The sequence below is a fragment of the Scyliorhinus torazame genome, chromosome 24 (genome assembly GCF_047496885.1).
Source record: "Scyliorhinus torazame isolate Kashiwa2021f chromosome 24, sScyTor2.1, whole genome shotgun sequence".
Taxonomy (NCBI): domain Eukaryota; kingdom Metazoa; phylum Chordata; class Chondrichthyes; order Carcharhiniformes; family Scyliorhinidae; genus Scyliorhinus; species Scyliorhinus torazame.
Genome location: NC_092730.1, coordinates 36565106 through 36581645, shown reverse-complemented (window position 1 = coordinate 36581645; position 16540 = coordinate 36565106). Strand labels below are relative to the sequence as shown.

The window sequence follows — 16540 nt, the reverse complement described above, 5'->3', positions numbered from 1 at the left end:
TGGCACTTACCTCACACCAATGGGTCTTATTATTAGGTTAGAGGAGGAGGGCGGGTGGGAGACACTACTCGGGTTTCCTCTCCACCAGAATTTATTGGTGAGGGGTGGGGGGGGGGGGGGGGGGGGGGGGTGGAGGGGGGCTTCCCAGAAGTCTGCGGGTCGAAAAAAATAAAACAGAAAAGAAGTGTTTTTAAAGGATAAACTTACCTCCCAGAAATCACTTGCGCACCGCTCCCGCTGAAATCGACTGGCCTGTTCCAGTGAAGGTAAGTGTTTTTAAAGGATAAACTTACCTCCCAGAAATCACTTGCGCACTGCTCCCGCTGAAATCGACTGGCCTGTTCCTGTGAAGGTAAGTGTTTTTAAAGGATAAACGTACCTCCCAGAAATCACTTGCGCACCTCTCCCGCTGAAATCAACTGGCCTGCTCCTGTGAAGGTAAGTGTTTTTAAAGGATAAACGTACCTCCCAGAAATCACTTGCGCACCGCTCCCGCTGAAATCGACTGGCCTGGTCCTGTGAAGGTAAGTGTTTTTAAAGGATAAACCTACCTCCCAGAAATCACTTGTGCACCGCTCCCGCTGAAATCGACTGGCCTGGTCCTGTGAAGGTAAGTGTTTTTAAAGGATAAACTTACGTCCCAGAAATCACTTGCGCACCGCTCCCGCTGAAATCGACTGGCCTGCTCCTGTGAAGGTAAGTGTTTTTAAAGGATAAACTTACCTCCCAGAAATCACTTGCGCACCGCTCCCGCTGCGGTGAACGAAACGAACACGAGATTGAAAGATTGTTTGACCGTGCCGTGTGTCTCTGAATTTATCGTACACCAAATAAAGCAACCTTAAATTCACAGAGAGCACCAGGGTGAGATTCACAGAATGATACAACACAGCCACACACAGCAACAGAGACTGCAGATAGAGAATTGATCCAATATTCACATGTCACACCAGAGACTGACAGTTAAAGATTTATTTACACCCAAACGCCGAAATGCACCCTCTCCTCCACACACAGACAATGCACAATGCCACTGAAAGCTTTGTGTTGATTCTGACATGCAGACATTTTAACGGACACTGGCAGACAACTGACACACACATACAATGCCCCAATCTCAGCTATTGTTATTGAGTGGATCAAATCATTATGTTGTTTCACAGTTTCGTTTAAAACGTCTGCATATCAGAATCATCACAAAGCTTTCAGTGACCTCCGGGGTCGGTTGTGAGGCAAAGTTTGAAGGAATCAGTAACAGGTTGATCAATGTCCCCAGAGAGGTGAAACTGCCGCCCCGAACTTCCTTCTATAAAGGTGATTCCAGTCACTCCCCACTTTTCCATTAGAATAACGTCACAGAAGAAATCACATCACCTTCACAGAACAACCATTCAGCACGAAAGTAAATTATCTGAACGATGCTGACCTGAATCAGTGTGCTCAAACGTGTGCTGTTGTTGAAAGAAAAAACGAGGAAGTGAATAGTTTTCTGGCTACCGCAGGGCAGTAATGTTGTAGCTCCTGGTTTAAGGAGCAGAATGCCGCAGCGGAAGCGTGCTGGGCCATTATCCCGAGGTCGAGGAATCGAGGGTATTCCCTGCTATTTACTTTCTCCCACACACCAAAAGTAAACATAACGCACCTTCCTGTTTGCTTTGCAGCAAATACCTATCAGGATCTTTCTTGCAGTCTCATCCCGACATTTGTCCCAGGATTGAAGGAGACAGCATGACACATTACAACATTGTAAAGCTCACACATAGGGAACCACAGAGAAAATGCTGTAAAATCTCAACAGGCGTGACAGCATCTGTAGGGAGAGAAAAGAGCTAAAGTTTCGAGTCCAGATGGCCTTTCTCAAAGCTGGACTGGAAACGTTATCCGGCAGTACCCCACAGAGGGGCAATATAGATATATAACGATATCCATAATAACTCACAGGGGCCAATAAGGAAATAAAGCTTTATCGAGCAATGAATCACAATAGAAACCGAGTTCCCAACTTCCCCTCTCGGCCGGATGTGAACCATCCAACCAGCCAGACTATTTACAACAAGACAAGACGAATGTTCCCCGGAGCCCTGGGATCAATATTAATTCCTCAACCAGAGTCACTGAAGCAGATTATCGAGTCATTAACTGGGCTTTTGCCTGTGGGGACTTGCTGTGCGTTTATAAGCAGGAATCACCTGTCCTTGAGCCCAACGCTTTTACATTGAATATTAGATATTGGATCTTCCTCCGGTTGAAAATCTTGCTGCAGAAATTTAACCTCGTGGAGGAAAAGTTACTATCAGGAGTGGGAATCGAACCCACGCCTGCAGAGGAGACGACAAAGCTTAGCGCAGCACCTTGGACCGCTCAGCCACCCTAACGCGTTGGCGTGGAAAAAAAGCTCCCTGCACAAATCGACTTAAATTGTATCTTGATCGTCATTTCATTTCAAACAAGATGTGCTTTGCCTATTTTCAAACCCCAGCCAGAGTCCTGTACCTGAGTGCTATCTCTGTCCAAGCCTCTGGGGGTTAAGGAGCTTCTCGTTGCTGCATTTATCCGTTTGCTCCAATCAAGGAGGACCGAATTCCCGATCTACCTGTTCCTCACACGAAGATATTGAGAGTCTAAGATCTGAGCGATCTGAAAACCTCATCACTATTCTTAGAATTCCCCTTAAACCAGAAAAGGGTCAAGATATTCTAACAGGTGAACAGGGATTCTCACTCTCTGAAACCTGTGCAGACTTAGCCGGGTGTTATTCGGGTCAAACTAGTGTTTCAAGTCATCCGCCGGTACAACACATGTCTTCATAGAAGATTCTGTTTACTTTCCATTCAGTAGCTTCACTCACGGGTCCGGCTTTTCTAAGTGGAGTAAAGTAACCTTTCTAATAACCACTCTTTCACGTTCTCAATTTAAGTTCGTTTTAATTTCAAATTAAAAGATAAAATCACTGTTTTACAGAAAAGTAATAAGACCTTTTCTTTGGACCGTCCTGGTCAGTTGTTAGGCCTTCAGGACTGCCTTGACAATCTTTCATCTTTAACATTTGGTTTTCTCCTGATGGAGTCGCTGTTCTGCTCGGTTTCCGTGTTCAGTCCTTTCCATGACCGAGGGCAGCTATGAGAGCTGACTCGCTGGATGCTGAATTATTACCATTCATAGAGCCCTTTGCGCAGCCTAACTTTCTACATGACCTTTATTGAAATGTAACTGCTGCTTGCCGACTGTAGCTAATGTAAGCTCCCAGTCTTATTTTGCTTGACAGGTAATACATTTGTTTGGCAGCTAATAAATTTATTTGTTGCTTGGTCAGCAATTTTTCTGATATCTGCCTCTAGTGATGTTTTTCTCAGTGTCAATACTGGATATGAACTCGTGTTCAATGAAGCAGTTCGCCTCTGCACTTTTACGGTTCAGCTGGTGTCGAAGCCCTCTGTAATTCTAACCTTATCTGACTTGGACCTATACCCTATGGGCTGATTACTTTCTAAAAGGTTTTTAACGTGAAAAATGTGTAAATTATGTTATAAACGTGCCACCTCATGTGTTTCTTTTGCTGGAAAGCAGTTGTCTCATATTTAACTGGCGTCAGCAGGGTTTCACGCCTAACCTTTATCCCTCAATTTAAACCTAAGATCCTGGCTGTTCCTTTTTGAATTGTTCTATAAAATAATGCACTTCTAAAGAAGTGTGAAGTACTGTTCCCTTTTATATAACTTAAACATTTAAATTGATTGAATGTCTTTTTAACTTGAAAAACAGGATGAGTTGGCTCTAGCTCTGTTCTTTAATGCCTGTGAAGCTATCTGTATTTCAAACAAGCTGCGGCTGTTAACCCTTTGTGGGACCTTTCCCTTTCTTTTAAAATCTCAGGCTTTTCCAGGGTTACTTTCATGGTTCAAATGACATATTGTTCAACTTTTGCATTACACCCCCTCTTGGCATTTGAAACATGGCCCCATTCTTTTAATTCTTATCCCCCTACTCATTTTATACCATCGTATCCCATATCTGTGCTTTCAATATTCAATTTTCCTGTTTTCAAATCGTGTCCCAGCCCCATCGTGTGATTTTATCCATCGCTTATACCACAGGTGACAGACAGGTCATTCTTTAATTGTAATCACCGTGGACTATAGTGGCAGCTGTTCATAAAGGTAACCCAATAGCTATTTTTCGTGTGTTCCACTATCTCCAAAGCATTTTATCTCCTTGGGATAGCAGCACCGTACAAGCTGCCTCGTGTCCCTTAGGATCAGTAAGCCACTCAATCCATGAGTAACCAAAAAGGTTGTTTACCTGTCACTGGCAGTCGAGTGTCCCATTCCTGTTGCATCCAAATTGCCTTATGTTCCTCATTGGTATCGTAAACGACTATATCATGTATTAACCACTTACTCCCGTGCATCATCAATTTAAAAGGTGTCTTTGACCCCACTTCTAACCCTGATTTTCTCTCATGGGTAACTAAAATGTCCCTGAACCAAGTACGTCCGGAACCATTTGATAGACATGCTATTGTAACTGACTGCCATGTCTCTTCAAGATCCCTTTCCTCCGATATCATGTCTTGAAACACATGAAGCGTATATTTGCCCTTATAACAGTCGCCACATAACCAGCCAAGAGTAGTTGACAACCCTGTTTCTATTACAAGGAGCAATATATTTAATACATCCAACTGGTGGGGGTCCAACTCAATTGAGCCCACTTTCTTCACATCGAATCATCACTTTATCGTCTTCCATATAAACATTATTCCTCCCTGTTGTCAAGTACAAAGTTACAAAAGTAAGCCGTATCTTAACACTTTGCTTTGCAACTAATCACACAAACAGTTTGCGTGTTACATCTTTACATATTTTTTAGCGATCACAATCTGTAAGACAAAATTTAATATCAACACATAATTTCCTGGTCTTAACAGAGTGATTTTTAAGCCAGCACTTGTGACCAATAATGAGAGTATATAAATCACACATGGTATTAACAACATCAATATTCCCCGTGATATGATATGTGCTGGTACTTTGGTAAATTACCCACGAGATTACACTTACTACATTTTAAGTGAACCCTTGTTTAACCCCTTTGTATTAAAACAGTCCCATTTTACAGAAAACTCTCACCCTTTGTGGTTGTTGAGTAAACAAAATTTGTTCAAACTGTTGAGCAGCTTTAGCTCCGTCATCATCAGACATACTGAGATTCCCTGCTGGTTTTCGCTATTGTCACAAGTTGTGCTCCTGTCTCAAGTTCTAATTAACTCTGTCAGATTCTGTGCTGTTGCATTTAGTTCTAAGCATGTCAATTGTATCTGTACATGTCATTTGTTCTTTAGAATAATTCATGCTTTTGACAGCATCCAATGCTATCCTAGTTCCAATTGTTCTATTGCCCAGTTATCTGCCGCCCGTTGTAGTTTAGTGCTGTAAGGCTCCCTCTAACTAAAATCAACTACCAAAGTCCTGCATTTGTTTCTTGTCAGTTGGCATCTGTTATCTCAAGCCATGTCAAATTCTTTTTCATACATACATAACAATTCTTAATAAGATGCACGACATTTTTAAAAAATAATTATCATAATGCCTCAAGGAAACTTCGTTTAAAACATTGGTTGTAAATTTCGCACTGCAACATCAAGCTCAAACAAACAAAAATGCCTTAATACTATTGTCTCGTAAACTGTGGGGGTTCCTCGTCAGTCGCTGCTGTCTGTCGCGACCCTTAAAAAATCCATCATGTAGTACACGTCCCGTGGAGAACTCAGATCATCCATCAGCTGGTGTCCAGGCCACATGTCCTGTCAGAGATGTGGGACCGAAGGTTTCACTGCTCAGTAATCATTTGATACTTCGGTTTATTCCCAACTCGAAAAGATTTCTTCCTGGCTTTGGCATTTACGTTCCTCAAATATGTAACCAATTGTATCATTTTTCTCTCTTACCGTTGAGCAATTTTATTTCAACATTTGCAACATAGGTTTTGACCTAATTTAAAATTTCCCAATTTCCACAGCACTGCTGCGGCAATTACCCCTCCCGCAATTGATCGAAACAAGTACCAATTGTTTTGAACAAAGGTTAACATAGTCCAAAACCATTTAAATGGACTTGCTATAATTTTAATTGCTGTTTTAAATGTTTCTTGAATTTTTAAGCCCACGTCTATGAAATCGTTTCCCAAATTATTCCTACTTGTGGTTTTGTTTTGCAACGCATTTCTTATCTTAACTTGCCCTTTCTCGGGGTCCCCGTTAGTATCATTAGTTTTCCCCGAATACTGTCTAAAAATCTTTAACCGATCTGATAATTTTAGTACGTATTCCAGGCTGCTTGCTAGTGCTCCCAACATTCTACTGAATATGTTGTTACTGACACTGTTGCTTGATTCTAACATACTGCTGTTGAGCCCTATCTCCTGGATGTCTTGGAAATTAATGATTTCTTCCGTTATATTTAAACATTTGCTTATTCTTATTTTTATTAATTGTTTTGTCTGACTGAAGCTGGTATCTATTTTTCCATATCCCATTACTTCACCTGATTCCCCGAATGCAATTAGAATACTAATATTCCGAAACTAATCACGGCAATCCCCATTAACATTGTTGCCCCCCCATTTTAAGCAATCTAGCTGACTCCTAGTCCTAGCTTCTTCCATTCCTTCTTTAAACCCGATCCTTGTATCCCTCTTGATTGTAGTCCTTTTTCTCCTTCCAAACAAATGTGTCTGTGTCATTCTATCTATCTGAAAAATCAAACGAACAGGCCAAGGTTGGAGAGGGCCCTATTTGTTCATTTGTATGTTCTATTCTTGTTTGGATACTCCAGAAGTGCTTCTCCAGGACCTCCGGATGTCCTTTGCCACCATCTGTTTCTTTTTGGGTTTTTTGCTGGCTTGGTTTTTGCTCAATTATGTACATCATATAATTAAGGCCGGTGAAGCCTTCTCCTTCTATCATTGCACCCCTGAGTGAGATTGGAAGAATCTCAAACTCCTCCTCTTTTGCTCGCTCAGTGGTCCAATCTGGTTGAAACTTACCCTGATACATTTCGGATATTGCTACTGACTTAACTCCAATTTCTTTATTTCTGATTATGACAGGAGTTTTATGAAAGGTAAGTTCTGAACATGACATTTTAACTTCATCATCTGTCCTATCAATGCTGCTAACAGGTTTTAATTCACTGTCATCCCACTCTACTTCATCACATAATACTAGTGAGTGCAGTAATTCCCTGACACTCATAACTAAACATTCCTTTCCTCTAAAGCATGTCCATTGTCTGGGGGTTTCAATTTATCCACAGAAACCCCTTCCCTGTATCGGGAAAGTTTTGGTTCATATTTTTTCCAAATCCATATCCCGGGTCAATCATTAATTTCGTACAACATTCCTTTTTTCCTTGTCCAACCGGTTTGGGGGTATGGTCTACCCTCTGGCACGGCACCATTGCGGTGATACAGTCTCTGAACACTGTTAGGCTAATTTTATGTCCCCGGGTCATCCCAACATCTTTTAAACTATATACTCCCTCACTAATTGGGATAATAAGTTTGTCACTTCTCCACAATCCTGCACATCATTTCAGAATTACATCATCGTTAGCTAGGTTTTCTCTGCAGTAATGACATTTTGTCACTTTCATACCATCCCATATACAATCCTTGCTGATTACGTTTCTTCGTGGCTGCCGAAAGGTTGCCTATGGATTATCATAATCCCTTGGTTATTATTTAGCTGGGTCAGATGTTTCAGTTCTGATATAATTCTTTTTGCTCCAGACGCCATGCTTCTCTAATTCAACTATATGTTCACCCAAATTCTGAACGATCTTTTCTTTACCTTTTACCTAGTTTTAGTTGCTAGCTTCACCCAAACTGCCTCTGTGCTATCGATTGGCATTTAATATCCTAATTTTTCCTGCATTGAATTTTATTAAATATTGCCCTGCCATCAGATTCTCATTTCCTGATACTGAAAGTAATTCTCCTAATCTAACTTCTGGTCTAATATCTTTATTCCCTAAAGCTCCTTCTACCATGTATTTAACATTCTAAATATCATTTTTCCTGCTCCTGACTATCTTTTGAGTCTTCGGGCACTAGGAACCTGCTGGAGCTGTGCCGTGTCAATTTCAACGGGTTAGTTTCAAAGTACTTTCCTGCACAGAGCTCTGACTGCTCCCGAGTAAAACCTCTTTTTGTGTTTATGCTGTGACCAATTTAGTTCTGAACATACTGATTTACTACCTCATAATATTGGTCACATTTCTACCTGCCGTTTATAACTTCTAATTGATGTGAAACTCGGTTTTGCAAAATACAACATTTTAAAAACTTGAAACACCAAAGGGAAATTCACAAATCCTTAATTAACACACACACACACACACACACTCATTTATCCACCGAGACCTTGGATGTCTAGTCCATCGGGTTTTAGGTACTCTAACAAAAATGAGACCCCTCCGTTCTGATAAGCCTCCCTTATCAAGGAGTTTTTTTTGCCTCTTTTAATCTCTTCCACTCTCGCCCCGTACGCTCGCCCCGTTGCTTCACAACTCTTGACCGTGTTTCAGAGCAAGAGGATTACCCTAATTGCCATTTTCTGGATTCTAAATTTCTGTTCCTGGTTGTCCCTTTCAGGTGCACTCCGACATTCAGGATATGCACCCTATCTGGGACCTATCCAGGGGTACTGAGGCACTATCTTCTTGTTTGAGTTAAAGGTCGATTGATCTTGGTTTCTAAAGTTTTCTCGGCGTCCCTATTTCTCTAGGCTTTCCCTCACAATCTGCTTGACTCCAAGGAAGATTTATTTTTGTCCTCCTTCTACCAGTAATGGATGCAAGAATCCCAGTACCTTTACTAAGATGTCTTGCAGACTTTTACTCAGGGTCAGTATCTTCTAGTCTTCTGACGCTCGCACCCAACTAAGTTTTATGTCCCCCCGATCCACAGAATATCCTTCCAAAAGTCAATCACTCATGACTTTCCGCATTAAACCCGGCAGGTAAAGTTCGCCTCACACATATACTAGAAACTTCTAATATTCTAGCCTTTGTGCCGGTTAGAAACTTCTAATATTCTAACAATTATTTGGGAACTTGAATCGTCTAATATTCCATTCCCTGTGTAGGTTAGAAACTTCTAATATTCAAACCTCCACCTGCTTAACTAGAAACTTCTAATATTCTAGCCTCGCTTTACCCAGAAACTTCTAATATTCTAGCCCTCCACGTTGCGCGCCATGAAGTTAAAACCTCACCACTATTCTTAGAATTCCCCCTGTACCAGAAAAGGGTCAAAATATTCTAAATGATGAACAGGGATTCTCACTCCCTGACTCCTATGCAGACTTAGGTGGGCGCTATTCGGGTCAAACCAGTGTTTCATGTTATCCCACGGCATAACCCATGTCTTCAGAGAAGATTCTGTTTACTTTCCACTCAGGTGCTTCATTCACGGGTCCGGCTTTTCTAAGTAGAGTGAAGTAAACTTTCGAAAAACACTCTTTCAGGTTATCAATTTAAGTTCGATTTAATTTCAAATTAAAAGATGTAATCACTGTTTTTACAGAAAAGTAATAAGATCTTTTCTTTGCATCTTCCTGGTCAGTTGTTAGACCTTCAAGTCTGCCTTGACAATTTTCTCCTGTAACTTTTGTTTTTTTCCTGATGGATTCGCTGTTCTGCTCGGCTTCCGTGTTCAGTCCTTCCCATGACCGAGGGCAGCTATGAGGCTGGCTGCTGAATTATTAGGTATTATATAGCCCTTTGCGCAGCCTTAGTTTCTACATGGCATTTATTGAAATGTAACTGTTGCTTGCCGACTGTAGCTAATGCAAGCTCCCTGTCGTTGAACTAACTTATTCTGCTTGACATGTAATACTTTTGTTTGGCAGGTAATACATTTATTTGTTGCCTCGTCAGCAACTTTTCTGATATCTGTCTTGAGTGATGTTTTTTCACAGTCTCAATACTGGATATGAACTCGTGTTCAACGAAGCAGTTCGCCTCTGCACTTCCACTGGTCAGCTGGTGTCAACGGCAGGTCGCCCCCTATATTTCTAACCTTATCTGGCTTGGACCTATACTCTATGACCTGATTATTTGCTAAAAGATTTTTAACGTCAAAAATGTGTAAATTATGGTAGAAACGTGCCACCTCATGTGTTTCTTAGCTGGAAAGCAGTTGTCTCATATTTAAGTGGCGTCAGCAAGGTTTCCCGCTTAACCTTCTCCCCCAATTGAAACCTAAGATCCTGGTTGTTCCTTTTTTAATTGTTCAGTAAAATAATGCACTTCTCAGGAAGTCTGAAATACTGTTCCCGTTAATATAACTTAAGATTTTAAATTGATTGAATGTCTTTTTAACTTTAAAACCAGGTTGATTTGTCCATATCTGTTTTCTTTAACGCCTGCGAAGCTATCTGTATTTTAAACAACCTGCGGCTGTTAACCCTTTGTGGGACCTTTCCATTTCATTTCAAATCTCAGTCTTTTCCAGGTTCACATTCATGGTTCAAATGATATATTTTTTCATTATAACCTGTTCCTCACACGAAGGTATTGAGAGACGAAGATCTGAGCGACGTGAAGTATCCAATTGGAGAGATGCATCCTGGCGACTGGAATCTCTCTCCACAGCTGCTTCCGGTGCTGCTTTCACAGCCGAAGAACCCCTCCAGTGTCCAAACAGGTGAAAGTTCATCCAGTAGAGGCGGCAGAAGGGAGTTCTGGGAGAAGTCAACTTAGTCACCTCGACTATACTGTGGGTAGCTGAAGAACAGGTGCCAAGGAGCAGATCATACTGAAAGGAAAATGTTGATACTAATAAAGAAAAAGGCAGATGTGCTGCTGGGTGATAGCGACTTGTTTGCTTTTGGTGTGAGTGAGAATACAAATAGCAGACGATTGTTTTGGTCCATCGACTGCTGGGTTATGGGCCCACCACGCTCCCGCTGCGCCAGTCCGCTCGTGGTTGAGATATTCGCGGTCGGACTTAAGGCAAAGTATGAAGTATTCGGCAACAGCTTGATCAACGTTCCCAGGGAGGTGAAACTTCCGCCCCGAACTTCTTTCTGTAAAAGTGATGCCAGTCACTCCCCACGTTCCCATCAGAACAACGTCACAGAAGAAATCACATCATCTTCACAGAACAACCATGCAGCACGAAAGCAAAATATACATTCTTCCTCACGCCAAAAGTAAACATAACGCACGATCCTGTTTGCTTTGCAGCAAATTTCTATTGTAGTCAGAATCTCTATTGTAGTCTCATCCCGACATTAGTCCCAGGAATGAAGGAGACAGCATGACAAATTACAACATTGTAAATGTCACAAATAGGGAACCACAGAGAAAATGCTTTAAAATCTCAGCAAGTCTCCCAGCATCTGTGGGGAGAGAAAAGAGCTTATGTTTCGAGTCCAGGAGACCCTTTGTCAAAGCTGGACTGCAAACGGCACCCAATAGCACCAGACAGAGGGGCAATAGAGAGATATAACGATATCCAGTAATACCTCACAGCTGGGGCAAAACGTTAATAAAGCATTAACTAGAAATAAATCACAATAGATACCGTGTTCCCAACTTCCCGTCTCGGACGGATGTGAACAACCCAACCAGCCAGACGATGTACAACAAAAGAAGATTAATTTTAGCCGGAGTCCTGTGATCCATTTGAATTCCTCAACCAGAGTCATTAAGCAGATTATCGAGTCGTTACATGGGCTTCTGCCTGGAGGGTATTGCTGAGCGTATTTAAGCAGGAATCGCATGTCCTGAGACCAACACTTTTCCATTGAATGGGAGGGATTGGATCTTCCTGAGGTTGAAATATTGCGGGGGAAATTTAACCTCCTGGAGGAAAAGTCAATATCAGGAACGGGATTCAAACCCACGCCTCCAGCAGAGACTGCGACCTCAACGCAGACCGACTGGCCATCCTAATGCGTTGTCTTCGAAGCTAAGATCCGTGCACAAATCGACTTAAAGTCTATCTTCATCGTTATTTCATTTCAAACAAGATATGCTGTTCCTACTTTTGAACACCTGCTAGAGTCCTGTGTCTGAGTGCCACCCTTGTCCAAATCGCTGGAACGTTAAGGAGCTTCCCATTGCTGCATTGATCAGTTTGCTGTAATCAACAAGGCCCGAATTCCCGCTCTACCTGTTCCTCACACGAAGGTATTGAAAGTCAAAGATCTTAGCGAATGAAGTATCTAATTGGAGAGTTGCGCTCTGGCGACTGCAACTCTCTCCACAGCTTCTTCCGGTGCTGCTTTCACAGACAATGAGCCGAAGAATCCCTCCAGTGTCCAATCAGGTGAACGTTCATCCAGTAGAGGCGGCAGAAGAGTGTTCTGGGAGAAGTCAACTTGGTCACCTCGACTGTACTGTGGCTAGCTGAAGAACAGGTGTCAAAGAGAGGATCAGACTGAAAGCAAAACTTTGATACTAATAAAGAAAAAGGCCGATGTGCTGCAGACAAACAGCAACTTGTTTGCTGTGAGTGAGAATAGGAATAGCAGAGAATGGTTTCGATCCGTCGACCACTGGGTGATGGGCACAGAAAACTCCCGCTTCGCCACACGGCCCGTGGCTCATCCTTTCCGTGGTCGGAATTGAGGCAAAGTTTGAAGAAATCTCTAACAGCGTGATCAATGTTTCCAGAGAGGCGAATCTGCCGCCCCGAACTTCATTCTATGAAGATGATTCCAGTCAATCCCCACTTTCCCATCAGAACAACGTCACAGAATAAATCACATCACCTTCCACAGAACAACCATTCCGCACGAAAGTAAATTATCTGAGCGATGCTGACCAGAATCAGTGTGCTCAAACGTGTGTTCTTGTTGAAAGAAAAAAATAAGGAAGTGAATAGTTGTGTGGCTACCGCAGGGCAGTAATGTTATAGCTCCTGGTTTAAGGAGCAGAGTGCCGCAGCGGAAGCGTGCTGGGCCATTAGCCCGAGGTCGAGGAATCGAGGGTATTCTCTGCTATGTACATTCTCTGTCACACCAAAAGTAAACATAACACACGTTCCTGTTTGCTTTGCAGCAAATAGCTATCAGAAACTTTCTTGCAGTCTCATCCCGACATTATTCCCAAGAATGAAAGAGACAGCATGACACATTACAACATTGTAAAGCTCACACATAGGGAACCACAGAGAAAATGCTTTAAAGTCTCAGCAGATCTGACAGCATCTGGAGGGAGAGAAATGAGCTGACGTTTCGTGTCCAGGTGACCCTTAGTCAAAACTGCACGGGAAACGTTATCCAGTAGTACCCCACAGAGGGGCAATAAAGATATATAACGATACCCAGTAATAACTCACAGGGGGCCAATAAGGAAATGAAGCTTTATCGACCAATGAATCACAATAGAAACCGAGTTCCCAACTTCCCCTCTTGGACGGATGTGAACAATCCAACCTGCCAGACTATTTACAAGAGAAGACGAATTTTACCCTTCTCTTGGGATCAATATTAATTCCTCAACCAGAGTCACTGAAGCAGATTATCGAGTCATGAAATGGGCTTTTGCCGGAGGGGTCTTGCTGTGCATATTTAAGCAGGAATCTCATGTCCTGAGACCAACGCTTTTCCATTGAAAGGGAGGTATTAGATCTTCCTGAGGTTGAAAATCTTGCTGGGGAAATTTAACCTCGTGGAGGAAAAGGCAATATCAGGAGTGGGATTCGAACCTACGCCTCCAGAAGAGACTGCGACCTAAACGCAGCGCCATAGACCGCTCGGCCATCCTGATGCGTTGACGCCGAAATTAAGATCCGTGCACAAATCGACTTAAAGTCTGTCTTCATCTTTCTTTCATTTCAAACAAGATATGCTTTCCCTACTTTTGAACCCCAGCCAGAGTCCTGTATCTGAGTGCCATCCCTGTCCAAACCGCTGGTGGTTAAGGAGCTCCTCATTGCTGCATTGATCAGTTTCCTCTAATCAGCAAGGTCCGATATACCGCTCCACCTGTTCCTCACACGAAGGTATTGAAAGTCTAAGATCTGAACGACGTGATGTATCCATTTGGAGAGTTGCATTCTGGCGACTGCCATCTCTCTCCACAGTTGCTTCCCGTGCTGCTTTCACAGACAAGTTCACAGACTGTACTGTGGTTAGCTGAAAAACAAGGAGCGGATCAGACAGAAAGCAAAACTTTGCTACTAATAAAGAAGAAGGCAGGTGTGCTGCTGACAAATAGCGACTTGTTTCATTTTGGTGTGAGTGAGAATATAAATAGGCTTGCAACTTGCTGGCGAGGCCGTCGGCGGTGATGATGACGTGGCGTGGACTCGCTGAACCAGGTTCAGGAGCTCGAGCACCGAGCAGGGACGCTCTGTCAGGCCCGACGATTTCAAACCACAGTGTTGCCGTGACGCCTTGTTGGATACCCCTAGTTGACAGGAACCACTGGCAGCTATGGCATTGCCATTGTAGTCAAGGAACTGGCAGGCCGGTGGAAGAATGCTTGGTCTGGCGCGCATGGTGTCGAGGCCGGATTTTGAGATGAGGTTCGCTGATGCGCCGGTGTGAAGTTTGAATCGGATGCAAGCCTTGTCTCATTTCATTTCATTTCGTTTTCATTTCATTAATTGTGTGGACAGCACACCACTCGTCGATCCACACTGAGGATCGAGAGGCGTTTCGCGTTGTGGTGGAAGGCAGCGCATGTGTAGTTATGATGCCCACCCGGTATGGGGACCTGACGCAATCAGCATCAGGGTCTGTTGGGCTGTCGGGATCGGAATCTGGCATGCCTTGTTGTATTGAGCGGACACTTCTGCGCCGCAGCTGGGATCGCTGGCTGCTGAGCGGTGGAGCAGATCTGCAAAGGGCTGCATAGTGGCCAAGCTTGCCACACTGTAGACACCGGCGTCCTTTTGCCGGACATTTCCGCTTTAAGTGGGTGGAGCCACAATTCGCAGATGTCATGACGCCGACGACAGGGCATTCCGTGCGCCATCTTGCATGCGCAGTGCGGTTGGTCGACGTACGCACCTGTGCAGTCGTGTTTTCGGCCTCGTCGTCCACTCGGTCATGGCGCACATGCACAGGGACCCGGGAAAAGTGCACAAAGTGACCACTCTCCTCGATGCTCAGGCCCTGCATTTGAACAATGGCCTGCACCCGTTCCGCCTCGTGGGCGGCCAGTTTTGCAGTTTCTGCCGCCCTGATGTGGGAGTAACGATTCTTAGCATGCTCATGGATAACGCATGTCTCAATAGCAACTGAGAGGGTCAACTGTTTGACTTTCAGGAGCTGCTGCCGAAGGGAATCGGAGTGGACCCCGAAAACGATCTGATCCCGGATCATGGAATCAGCCGTGGAGTCATAGTTACATGACTGCGCTAGGATGCGGAGATGGGTCACGAAGGACTGAAAAGGTTCATTCTTACCCTGAAGCCTCTGCTGGAAAAAGTACCATTCAAAGCTCTCATTCACCTCAGTGTCGCAGTGGCCGTCAAACTTCAGCAGGACTGTTTTGAATTTTGTTTTGTCTTCGCCGGCAGCGAACGTAAGGGAGTTGTAGATGTGGATGGCGTGGCCCCCCACGGTGGAGACAAATAATGTGATCTTCCTGACATCTGATGCTGCTTCGAGGTCGGAGGCCTCGATGTACAGGAGGAACTTTTGCTTGAAGATTTTCCAATTGGCGCCAATGTTGCCGGTGATGCGGAGCTGCGGAGGAGGCTGGTGTTTTCCATTTCACCGGATGGCTGCTTCCTGGTCAATGCTGATTCACTCGAGGTAGGTCCGTCAAGATCAGTATCACTCTGGTACCATGATGTGTTAGGCAGGTAGGCTCAATGTGGACTGCACTCGATGCAGGGAAGCTAAAAACAGACGTCGAACACTGGAGAAAATCCAACACTGTTTTATTCAACGATAGAACTGATACACATATTCAGCTGTGGGTCGACACTATACTGAACTGACTGGAGACCTTGTAGTAGCCTGATCAGACTTACTAGCTACCGCATGATGTTTGCACTTGCTAGCTCGTGGACTCTGACTGTCTCAGTGGCTGGGTCCAGAGAGAGAGGGAAACCTAGTGCCCTCTGGCTTTATAGTGGTAGTGTCCTGTTTGGTGATTGGCTGCACTGTGTTGTGCTTACTGGTCATCCTGTGTGTCCATCACTGACTGTTTGCATCTCATTATATACATGAGTGGATATTATGACAGACTCCAAATCCAATGGTCTTTTTCCGCGGAGAATCTATCCCTTCTCACAGACAGACTGGGAGACTCGTCATCGCATGAAAGCAATAACTTCCTGGAGTGATTCCAGGTTGGGTTTATATCGCATAAATTGTCAATGAATTTCTTGGTAAACGTAGTTCAGTTAGCGGAGTGGCTGTGGCTTGGTACTTGCAATCAACTGGGGTTCCCCCGCACAGATTCGAAACCTACTCGCACTGTAGGCAGCACGGTAGCACAGTGGTTAGCACAGTTGTTTCACACCTCCAGGGAGCTGCCTGTGCGGAGTCTGCGCGTTCACCCGGTGTCTG

General features: G+C 43.8%; 1 non-coding gene across 1 annotated transcript; it reads right to left on the bottom strand.

The window, feature by feature from the left end:
- Positions 1 to 13698: 13698 nt before the first annotated feature.
- trnal-uag (transfer RNA leucine (anticodon UAG)) lies at positions 13699 to 13781 on the bottom strand. Its single transcript has one exon. It is a non-coding gene; the product is annotated as a tRNA-Leu (tRNA).
- Positions 13782 to 16540: the final 2759 nt, after the last annotated feature.